Raw genomic sequence first — 12,636 nt, forward strand, 5'->3', positions numbered from 1 at the left:
TGTGTGCGTAAGGCAAAACATAAACAAATTAGCAAATTCTGCTCAAGATTTTCCTGAATTCTTACTTCCTCGAAGACACGTTTCGAGGCTTTGCCTTGAATAAACGACGTGATGTAAAACTGAGGAAAAACTGTGATTTTTTCTCAATACCATGTATCTAAAGCGGACCTGGCACGATCAATATCGTCCTCAATATTAACCCTCCTATACTCTCGTGCAAAATCATAACACGTATACTCGCGCACGGTGTCACAGACCGAAAGTTGAACTTCTCTGTACTGTTGCTGTTGCATATATTTCAAGTTTTATTGGCTTTTTTTTTTTGAAGACGGTATAATTGAATGAAAAAACTCCAGAAAATATGTTTTCTTCGTCTTTATTCAGTTTCAATAGTCATCTAATACAGCCTCCTCAAAACAGAGTAATTTTTGATACTTCAACACAAATAGCGAAATTCGACTTTTTTCCTGTTATTAATTGAAAGTATTCAACTGAATATAATTCATAAAAGTACAGTAGAACCTCGATCATCCGCGAGCGGTTGAGCCGCGGTGCGGATTATCCGCGAAAGTGAGTTCCCTAGTAATTCTATAAACCTTCCCGAAATTTGTCAGTGAGTGGTAGAGTCTTGCTTTTTTTGTTTTGGTCATGGCTTTCACATTATCTAATCGCTGTTGTACACGACCTTACAGATTGATAGTTCATAAAATTTCTGTATTGATGAACCATTCATGCTAAAATATCTTTTTTTCGTGTTTGTCTTCATTTTTAGTCCTATATTGTGTTATCCGCGATTTTCGTTATACGCGATGACCTGGCCCGACTATTTCGCGGATAATCGGGGTTCTACTGTATGAAGAAAATAACATAGAAACGTATTAACTAATTGTGGTTTCATTGGTGTGAAAATCATAACTGCTGATCAAGACAAACATATTTCTTACATTTCATGAAGTTGTAGCGTGTTTTCGGATCTTTTCGCGGAAAGTTGAATGTATAACGACCTTTTAGATAGTTACCAGATGATAAAGGTTCTGGAATTTCAAGTACTCAAAGTTCTAATATTCTTTGTCCCTGTGTTCTTGGTAAACTACAAATTAATCCCTTTTTTATGGGGCACAAAAAGAAAATATAAAAGGGTTTCTAGGAACTTCCTGCGACTTGTTTTCTTGCCGATATTGTTCAGCCCATCTATCTATATATATAAAAATGGAGTGATGTCTGTCTGTCTGATTCCTATGGACTCGGAAACTACTGAACCGATCGACATGAAAATTGGTATGTAGGGGTTTTTGGGGCCGGGGAAGGTTTTCATGATAGTTTGAGACCCCTCCCCCCTCTCTAAGGTGGGGCTGCCATACAAATGAAACACAAATTTATAAATTTCTCGAGAATTAATCAAGCAAATAAAACGAAATTTTGCAGTGTGGAGGTTTTAGGGTGCAATAAATGTTTCTATGGTGGTTAGATACCCCTCCCCCCTCTCTAAAGGGGTAGGAGGGCTGGTTCTGCCATACAAATGAAACTCAAATTTCTAAAAGGTAACTTTAAAGGGTAGATTAGAATATCAATCAATGAATAACTCTGCGATTGGACCCATGAACAGCGCTTAATAAGAAAACGTGGATGTGATAACGAAAAATAAATTTTGGGCGGGACGAAGTTTGCCGGGTTAGCTAGTATATATATATATATATATAAATGGATTTCTGTCTGTCTGTCTGTCTGATTCTTATGGACTCGGAAACTACTGAACCGATCGACATGAAAATTGGTATGTAGGGGTTTTTGGCCCCGGGGAAGGTTTTCGTGATAGTTTGAGACCCCTCCCCCCTATCTAAGGGGGGCTGCCATACTAATGAAACACAAATTTCTACATTACTCGAGAATTAATCAAGCAAATGAAATGAAATTTGGCATGTGGAGGTTTAAGGGTGCTATAAATGTTTCTATGGTGGTTAGACACTCCACCCAACTCTCTAAGGGGGTCTACCATACTAATGAAACACAAATTTCTGCATTATTTGAGAATTAATCAAGCAAACGAAACCAAATTTGGCAAGTGAAGGTTTAAGAGTACAATAAATGTTTTCACGGTGGTTAGATACTCCTCCCCCCCTCTCTTAGAGGAGGCTGCCATGCAAATGAAACACATTATGCGAGAATTAATCAAGTAAATGAAACGACATTTGGCAAGTGGAGGTTTTAGGGTGCAATAAATGATTCTATAGTGGTTAGATACTCCTCCCTCTCTCTTAGTTTGTTTGGCTCCAAACAAACGAAACACTAATTTCTGCATTACTCGAGAATTAAACAAGTAAACGAAACCAAATTAGGTATATGGAGGTTCTAGGGCACAATAAATGTTTTCACGGTGGTTAGACACTCCACCCTCCTCCCTAAGGGGGGGCTGTCATACAAATGAAACACAAATTTCTATCTTACTCGAGAATTAATCAAGTAAACGAAACCAAATAAGGTATATGGAGATTTTAGGACGCAATAAATGTTTTAACGGTGGGTAAACAGTCCTCCCCCTTCTCTTAGGGGGGCTGCCATACAAACGAAACACAAATTTCTGCATTACTCGAGAATTAATCAAGTAAACGAAACCAAATTAGGTACATGGAGATTTTAGGGCGCAATAAATGTTTACACGGTGGTTAGACCCCCCCTCTCTAGGGGGAAGCTGCCATACAAACGAAAGACAAATTTGTGCATAACTCGAAAACTAATCAAAAAGCAAATTTATTCTATCATGTTTTCTGTATCAAACATTTATTCCATGTAACGGAGAAACATGTTAATTGCAGGTGGTTGAAAAATATTAAACATGAATTGTGTCTGAAAATAATCTGATATGAGTTTTGGTAGAAGTACTAGGAATTTTGTAGTAAAAGGTAAATTCAACGGGGTCGATTAGAATATCAATCAATTAACAGTTCTGCGATTAGACTCATGAATTTGCGCTTAGTAAGAAAACGTGAATGTTTGAAGGTATTCATAACAAAAAACAAATTTTAGGTGGGACGAAGTTTGCCGGGTCAGCTAGTATATGGTAAAAAAATATCCCCGGAACTGTAACTATAAAAAATAATCATAAGCCACCTTTTAGTTTATAGTTTACAGTTTACAGTGCATTTCTTTCACAGTTGTGTACATGTATGACCATTGTATTTAGCGAATAACTATACGAAAGTCAAACTTTTTTTTTCTTTTGCACGTATGAATATAACAACGAATTGTATATGAATCCGCAAAGTCGCAACAATAGCAAAGTCGTAGTGTTGATATTTTCTGCGAAATAAACGAATTATTGATTTCCCCAAGTAACCGTAACCATAAGCATTAATGTATAGCTCTATTATAGCACTAATTCAGCATCTCTAATACCAAATGGCAGTATATCTGCTTTCTTGATGCTAATAGACCTTACATCGACATTATTAATGCATATAAACATTAATGAAAATAAGCATTAATGAGAGCCCTATATGCGCATTCAGTGCTACCATATAATGCTTACAAACATTAGGATAAAACATATGAAAATAGGCATTAATGGAAGCCCTATATGCGCATTTAATGCTACCATGCTACCATTTTTTCCAGACCCGCACATACATGATCTTTTTGAGCAGGTATCTGAGCGCGGTTATTGAAATAGGACTATTTTCCATTCCTTTATATGTATCAATTTTCAAGTAATTTTCATATAACAATTATTTCTCATTCCAAAGCAGTGCGCCGTAAATCTATATAAATGATATATCAATATCATCCATAAAATGGCAGAAATAAATCTGTGTGGGCCCATCAAACACACGATTTTTTTTTTTTCATTTTCTGTTGAGTCCCGATAGATTCGATGACTTTTTCCTAGAAAAAAACGAATCGAAAATCAACTGCTTAGTAAAGGCTGCCATCACAAGTGACGTTTTCAGTTAGCCCTAAGTAAGCTTTAGTAATGCTTATTCAAGGCTGTAACTGAAGCATTTAAAGAGCCCTATATTTCGCCTTCTTAGCATTATATCCATCTCATATTGGTTTATAGAGTGTAATAAGCATTTATTCAGTATTCTATATGTGGATACAGTGCTGATTTAAGACCATTTTTCAATGCTTACTGGTTACCTGGGTCTCAGTTTCACAGACCTATGCGCGAGTATAGGAGTGTTAACACGTTCATCGCCCAAAGCGGCTTTTCTATGTTTCTTGCGGAGCCCAACTTGCGGATAAATTACGAAATGAAGATCAAACTTAGTTTGTAGACAACTTTTACATGATCTAGCAATATTTTTGAAAGTGAAATTGCGATTATATATAATCGAGTCCGACCTGTACTCGAATTTCGATTATTTAGTGGCGTTATGTTGGTACTTATGCCGACAAGTTCGGCAATTTTGAATATTCAGTTAATTATTGACAGCTGCTTTGCTTGCCCATGTTTTGGCTCTTCTTCGATATTTACCTTTTCAAAAAAATGGATCAAAGAACCTATGTCAAATTTCGTGTGAAAAACGAAATTAAGTGCGCGGATGCATTCCGAATGTTGACAGTGGCATACGGGGAAGCTACCTTGGTCCGAAGCAACGTTTATCGGTGGTACTAAATGTTCTCGGTAGGCCGAGAAGATGTGAACGACGAAGAGCGTGCCGGACGCCCGAGCACTTCAAATTCGCAAATTCGTCCCAAAAATGCTCAATTTAGACCAGAAAGAGCAACAGTATGAACATTGCTAATCAGCTGTTGGACTCTGTCCGCGACGACCCAAATTTGCTCCAGAGGGTCATAACTGGTGACGAATCGTGGGTTTATGGTTATGACGTGGGAATCAAAGCTCAGTCCAAGGGGAACCAAGACCGAAAAAAGCGCGCCAAGTTCGGTCGAATGTGAAAGTTTTGCTTACAGTTTTCTTCGATTGCAGGGGCGTGGTGCATCATGAGTTCTTGCCACAGGGTAGAACGGTCAACAAGGAATATTACCTGCAAGTTATGTGCAATTTGCGAGAAGCAATCCGCCAGAAACGCTCGGATTTGAGGAAGAACAAAACTTGGCTTTTTCACCACGATAACGACCTTGCTCACACATCGTTACTTGTGCGTAAATTTTTGGTCAAAAACAACACACCAATGATGCCGCAGCCACCGTATTCCCCAGATCTGACCTCTGTGACTTTTTCTTGTTCCCGAAACTGAAGAAGCCCATGGAAGGACGATGCTACACAACGATTGACGAGATAAAGACAGCATCGAAGGAGGAGCTGAACAAGATAAAAAAAAAGATTTTTTGAAGTGTTTCGAGGATTGGAAAAAACGTTGGCACAAGTGTATTATGTCTCATTGGGATTACTTTGAAGAGGACAAAATAGGGTTTGGGGAGACCATAATAATGCTCGGCCGCATGTCGCGAAACCGGTCAAAACATGCTTGGAAACGCTGAAATGGGAGGTCCTATCCCACCCGCCGTGTTCTCCAGACATTGCTCCGTCCGATTACTACCTTTTTCGATCGATGCAAGTCAAAAATTGGATCGATTCGTGGTTAGTCGACAAACCGGCCGATTATTTCGGCAAAGGAATTCGTGAATTGCCAGAAAGATGGCATTTGGAATTGAATATTAAATTTGTAACCATTTTTGCAGAATAAAGCATTAATTTTTTGAAAAAAAAAACGAAGATGCTTACCGGTACTCCTATTACATTTTCCGCAGGAAATCTAGAACACCTAATTTTTTAATATAGCGATTAGTGGTAATCATAGTGGAAATGTTAGAAAATTCTTTTAATTACGGTTGAACAATGGACAAAGTTACATGTTTTGTGCATTGAAATACAATCAAATATCTATTTTCATTCATATTTTTACAATTTAAAACCTTCAACCATGCTAATCTGTGCTCTCTCTATTTTATTTATTTATTTTGGCTTAACGTATTTGCAACATGGCTTGATTCACAATTTTTCTCCAATTAACTCGGTTCGTGACTATCTCTCTCCAATTCCGCTGGCACCCCTTGCTCACCATGTCATACTCCACTTGGTCTAACCACCTTGCTCGTTGCGCTCCTCGTCCTCTCGTACCAGCCGGATTCCCGATGAACACCATTTTGGGCAGAATAGTTGTCCGACATTCTTGCAACATGTTCTGCCCAGCGTATCCCTCCAACTTTGATCACTTTCTGGATACTGGGTTCGCCGGTGAGTTGCGTGAGCTCGTGGTTCATCCTTCACCTCCATACGCCATCCTCCTGTACACCACCAAAGATGGATCTTAACACCCGTCGCTCAAATACTCCGAATGCTCGCAGATCCTCTTCGAGTATTGTCCAAGTTTCGTGCCCGTAGAGGACAACCGGTCTTATGAGTTTTTTGTACAGGGAACCTTTCGCATGATTGCTAAGTTTTTTTGACCTTAAGGGTTTGTGGAGACCATAATATGTACGACTCCCATTGACAATGCGTCTCCGGATCTCGCGGCTGGTATCATTGTCAGACGTTACAATTGAGCCAAGGTAGACAAATTGATCCACTGCCTCGAACCCATCGCCGTCGATCATTACATTACCTAATCGGGTTCTGTAGTGCTCGGATCCAGAAGCCAGCATGTATTTGGTTTTAGACGCATTGATTTTCAGTCCAATTCTCTCTGCTTCGTGCTTAAGTCTGGTGTAATGTCTACAATGTCTACGTCATCAGCGAAGCAGATGAATTGACTGGATCTATTGAAAATCGTATCACGCAAGTTAAACCACGCTCGTCTCATAACACCGTCTAGCGCAATGTTGAACAGCAAGAAAGAGGGACCATCACCTGGTCGAAGCCCCCTGTGGGACTCCAATGAATCAGATAATCCACCCGATATTCGCACACAGCACTGTATTCTATCCATTGTAGCCTTAACACATTCGTCGCCCAACGCGACGTTTTTGAGTTTCTTGCAGAGCCCAACTTGCGATAAATTATTAAATGACGACCAAACTTAGTTTGTAGATAACTTTTACATGATCTAGCAATGTTTGTTTTAAATTGAAGACGAATTGAAGACAATAACACATGCCAAAGTCATATAATAGAGGTTTTGCAAAAAACTGCATACAAACCATCCGTACTATAAATTAATTAATAGTATAGTATAAACAGTATAATAATATAGTTATGATTTTATTATTTTTCTTCATCACCTATAGTTACATTTAGGTGCCTATTCTATCAAATTCCTTCTAAAAATCCTACTCAATTTGAGCGAGGAAAGTGTCACCCATATCTGGGTGACGGGGTGTCGAAAGTGTTAACCAGTCTTGTCAGCTTCACGGGGAAGCCGTTTTCGACCATGATTCTCCAGAGCTCTTTTAGTGTTGTTGAATCGTATAAGGCTTTAAAGTCGATGAATAGATGGTGCGTAGGAACTCTGTACTCACGGCATTTCTGAAGGATCTGCCGCAGAAGGTGATTTGGTCAGTAGTAGACCGACCTTCGATGAAGCCGGCCTGATAACCTCTCACGAATCTGTTTGTCAGTGGTGATCGACGACGGAAGATGATTTGTGAAAGTACTTTGTAGGCGGCAATCAGGACGGTGATTGCCGGAAAGGTTTCACAGTTTAGTTTGTACCCTATCTTGGAGATAGGGCAAATAACTCCATCTTTTCACTCCTCCGATAGCTTTTCTGTTTCCCAAATTCTGACAATCAGCCGACGCAGATAACTAACCATTTTTTTCGGGCCCATCTTGATAAGTTTCGCTCCGATGCCATCTTTACCAGAAGATTTGTAGTTCTTAAGTTGTTTGAGAGCATTCCTTACTTCACCTATCGTTTGCGGTGGTACATCTTCATTATTTACTGCGCCAACGTAATCGCTTCCATCGTCATCTTGGTCCTCTGCATGGACGCCATTCAGGTACTCACCGAAGTGCTGCCTCCACCGTTCGGTCATATCACGTTCGTTCGTCAGAATATTCCCATCCTTATTCCGACACATTTCTTTTCGTGGCACGAAGCCTTTTCGGGATGCATTAAGTATCTGGTAGAACTTTCGCGTCTTATGAGAACGGTGCAGCTGTTCGAGTTCTTCACACTCTTCCTCTTCCTAGCGGCGCTTCTTTTTCCGGAAGGGTTGGGTTTGCTGTCTTCGCTTCTGTTTACATCGTTTCACGTTCTGACGGGTAGCTTGATCAGCATTATCTCCCACGCAGCGCTCTTCTCGTGTAACACTTGCTGACACTCATCATCGAACCACTCGTACCGTCGTTTTTTTTCCACGTGTCCTAGGATGTTCTCCGCTACGCTGTTTATGGCTGTTTTAATCATGTTCCAACAGTCCTCAAGAGTAGCTATGTTAATTGGTTCCTCTTTCGGCAGCGTAGCTTCAAGTGAATGTGCGTAGTTTTCGGCGACATCTGCTTGTTTAGGTCGCGTAAGATTGCATCGTCGCGGGCATCGGTACCGAATGTTGTTTACATCGAAATAGCCGAACATAACATTCAGGCTCTCCTGCAGTGTTCTCGTCAGAGCACGTATCACTCGACAGTTAAAGATGATAGCAATGTTTTCGGCGAATAAAGACAAAATGCCTCTATCTGGAAGAGGAGAAACATCTGATGTAAAGATGGATCCTAAAACCTAAAACGCTACCCTGGGGAACATAAGTATCAATTCTGAACCTCCACGAAAAATGTAACGACTTATCGAGAGATTTCAAACACATATTACTCAAAATCGTTATTGCGTCATATGTTGTGTTGTATATCGGTAGACAAGAAATTTATCCAGCAATTTTTTGCTTGACACACGAACATAAAATATAGTAAAAATGTTAAAGAGTTTGACGATTACAATGGGTATGTTTTTTTCGATCGCACTAACCACTCGCTTTCCTCCCCGATGCAACGAGCAATCTTTTTGCCTGCAATTCGGTGTTAGTTCACAATGTGATACGATGCGTTTCACGAGTTATTCTCCATTTTTCGGACAAACAGGCACTTATAAGTTGGCAGAATCAATGGAGAGATGATCTTTCAAGATGGTTTCTATCTATTATCCCCAAAGTTCAATCGATTCGGGCTCAATTCACGTCTTTACCGTGTAGGTCTTTCCACATTTATGTAATTTATGTAATGTTTGATTATATAAAAATACAATTAATGAATTTAACTGGCGGCTGATTTAGAAGTTCGAAAGGGTATACTCACGCATATCAAATTTTGATAGCTTGAGTAGACGCAATCTTAATATTATATACCCCATATATGTCTTCCTCAGAAGCCCGCCTCACTTCCTCGAGTGCACTTGCCCATTCTCCTTTCCCTTTCCTATACATAAGCAGAACTTAACACCCAATGAGGTCAGTTCACTACAGCAGCTACACGAACATCCCAAGAGAGCATCCATGGCCAATACATCACCTGGATATAAAGTTATTACAACTCCCTACAAACAATTTTCCGGACAACATGGCAACGAAGGAGAAAATACGATTTTGGTAGTAATAGATTTATCTGACTAAGGCCTATATTTATGTAGATTTTAACTATTTAGACTTGCGTTTGAAAATGATAAATGATAGCTCCGTGTCTTGTTCTGCATAATTAAATAAACAGGAGAAAAGGGTAGTAATGGCTTTAATGGTATTTTTGTGTACATTGAACAAAATGTGGTTCCGGATTCTACCACGTTATCTTATCTAACCTGTTTGAAGGATACAAGTTCATACAGGAAACGTTCTTTTTTCAGAGCTTCCATTTGATGTATTGAAAGAGAAAAAAAACGATTTTTAACAATTAAAAAATCTCATCCAAATGCGATTACTACACACAATCACAGTCTTATGTCTCATTCCAGACCCATCCACTTTCTTCAATTAACGGCATACTGTTTACTACAAGTATCAGATAAATTAAATTTATATAGCTTGTTTTAAAAAGCTGAACATAAGCAATCGAAATAGCCTAGTTTTTTTTAATTTTTCATCGTCTTAACCCTTTCAATATGGCAGTGTGCTTCGCCGGAGTGCCACCGCTGTAAGGAGCACTGCGCCGAAAAGTATGCACACTGCGCTGCTGTCATCAATGTGCAGTAGCACTCTCATGTCTTCTAAAGACGACGCTCGTACACACAGCTCATCACGCGGATGTCGTTTATAGACGACGCTCGTAGCGAAAGGTTTATAGAACATTTAACTCATTTTACGTACTGGTCGAAAATCTATCTTTCCCTTTTTTATGCATTAAAAACACTAAACCATCGATATGAATATTTTAGCCTCACTTTTATCTTTCTTCGCCTGCTGTTATACTTTCTTTCTTCTGATGAATTACATTTTATAGATGACATTTCGTCTCTTGTCAAGCATACATTTCGGCGTCAATGTTTATATGAGCTGTATTTTTCCCCCAATTAGTTCGATAAACACATATCTTTAAATCTACAATAGCATGTCTACAATTCTGCCGATAACCTAGGGAGGGAAGGCGCGTCCGCAATCATCTACACCAGAACAGTTTGCGTGAATATCAACGTTATCATGTCCATTCAACTGTAATGCTTCGTATTTGATTGATTTCAGCATTCGATCATAGTAAATGAGGATGGCCGCACCGTTTTCATTACTTTCCGTCTGGCAACTCAAACAATTTGCAGTTTATTTAGCAGTACTTGTGAAGCACAAGGAGAAATATAAGTTTCTTCTAAATCTAAGCCAAACTGCAGGGTCTTAGCCGTTTGGCACATTGAACTTCCGGTTTCTGAAATCGAGGACAAGTCTGGACTATTGTTTTAAGATAGCATCTCATAAGCTTTTATTCATCTAATGCCATCAGTATCATGAGTTCTCAGTTTCGATACTCGTCTGAGCCTTAGCCAGCAACGATTTGAGGACATCAGGGACAGAAATATTTGTCGAAGTTAGTTGCCAAAATATTGGAGTAATCCTTTCTAATACTGATAGCATAGTTGAACACAGACTAAATAATGAAACTCCAGAAGAGATAGAATTTGCCAGAAGCTACGAAGAATAATCGTCCAAATCACACGTTTGAGGACAGATGATTCTGTCTTTACAATTATGTTCCTAAATAGCCAGAAAAGCGTAACACTTACCTCTAACATTTCGTTTCTATTTCAAACTCTGAAACAGAATCACATCTTAACAATATGTCCCTACTACAGCCGAACCGAATGGATACATACCCGTCTTCTCCATCCCGCTAGCCGAATTCAGTATTTCCTTCCAGATTCCGAAAACTTGCACCGGACAGTTGGAACCAACATAATTGCACCTTCCTTCCTTCTTGTATTTCATCGAAACGCTTCATGGTTAAACCTAAAATATTACGATACGACACTCATTTTACGCAAACCTTTCTGTTTTGGTGCGGAACACTCCATGCTGTTAGTTGCTTTTGTTGGTGTCCATCTCTGGCAAACTTCAAACCTTGATTTTATTTCCTTACCGTGAGTGCTGCCATCTGGGGGGATTTCGGCATTTCGAAAGCTTTCGATAGATTGCCATTCAACCTAGAGAACTTGGCTGTGTGTGTGTGAGCTTGTGCGTGACTTGCTAGATATTAAAAATAAGCATTTAATACCGAAATGGGCATGGAATTTAAAATTGAATGTTGATATCTTCTGGGGGAAAACACAGCTTCATATCACGTGCAAGCTCACCTGCAGAAATTTCTACTTCATTTAGTTGTAAGACTCGATCGCACTAGCCTTACGGAGCTGATAATTCCTTTTTTTGTTTCGTTCCGTTCTTATTGTCATAAGACTACGTCTGACAAGTAGATAAAATAAAAAACCAAACACTGAACGCGTAGGGAAAAATGAAAAATTTCGAATACTTATAATAAATCGGGAAAATGTATCAACTGAAAAGAAATATTTCTATGCACCTATTACAATAAATACAACATTTTAATTGACCCGATTTGTGCTCCTAATATTGTACCGACAAAAAGGAGCAACCATAGAAACAGCAGAATACGGTTTCCCCAACGAGGACATCGGAAATCAAGAAGCCTGGGAGCAAGGTACGAATACAACGCTTTGGCTAGGTTATTCAAAACGGCATTGGAAGATTTGCCTTCAAATCTTCAGCTCATTGAACTTCTATACGTACAGTTTGATGATTAGGCGGCAAAAGGTTGATAACCATTTATTGCGATAACGTCGATTGATTCAACAATATGCATTCGATGTGCTTGTCAAAACCGAAACTGAATACATGAAGTTCATCAAATTAAAAAAAAACCCGGTTCAAGAATTACGTACGCATGAGAGATGCAATAATTTCAAAGGAAAATGTAAAATACAATCTCTGACAATCGTCTCACAATTCTTAAGTTCACATATTTTGGATGTCCAAGGCATCATGCCATACGTAAAAGGATAACGAACGGTCAGACTTATCCATTAAATTTACTTGTAACGAATCTATCACAATGCATGAATTGACCTAGTATGGGATTTGTTAAAATTCTTTACTTACATAGTAAATATGTTGAATTTAATTGAATTCCGAAGTTGTTTTATTCAATCAATATTTTAATCAATACAAACAAATGATTTCTAAGCCAATGGAGGTCATACTTCAATTTTGCGGTTATATCATAGATTTAACCCACCCATTTTTCTTCGA

At 39.0% G+C, this 12,636-nt stretch overlaps 1 protein-coding gene across 2 annotated transcripts in view; it reads right to left on the reverse strand.

Moving 5' to 3' along the window:
- LOC129767172 (GATA zinc finger domain-containing protein 7) overlaps nt 1–11,400 on the reverse strand; it is a 148,868-nt gene extending 137,468 nt beyond the window's left edge. Inside the window, exons 1-2 of one of the 2 annotated variants that reach the window (XM_055767802.1) lie at nt 11,187–11,400; nt 11,097–11,124 (exon numbers count right to left, since the gene is read on the reverse strand). The gene's annotated coding sequence lies outside the window, so the exon portion shown is untranslated. The remainder of the gene's footprint in view (nt 1–11,096; nt 11,125–11,186) is intronic. The other variant, XM_055767805.1, reaches the window with a different exon arrangement.
- Between the last annotated feature and the right edge of the window lie 1,236 nt (nt 11,401–12,636).

This window comes from Toxorhynchites rutilus, chromosome 1 (genome assembly GCF_029784135.1).
Source record: "Toxorhynchites rutilus septentrionalis strain SRP chromosome 1, ASM2978413v1, whole genome shotgun sequence".
NCBI lineage: Eukaryota > Metazoa > Arthropoda > Insecta > Diptera > Culicidae > Toxorhynchites > Toxorhynchites rutilus.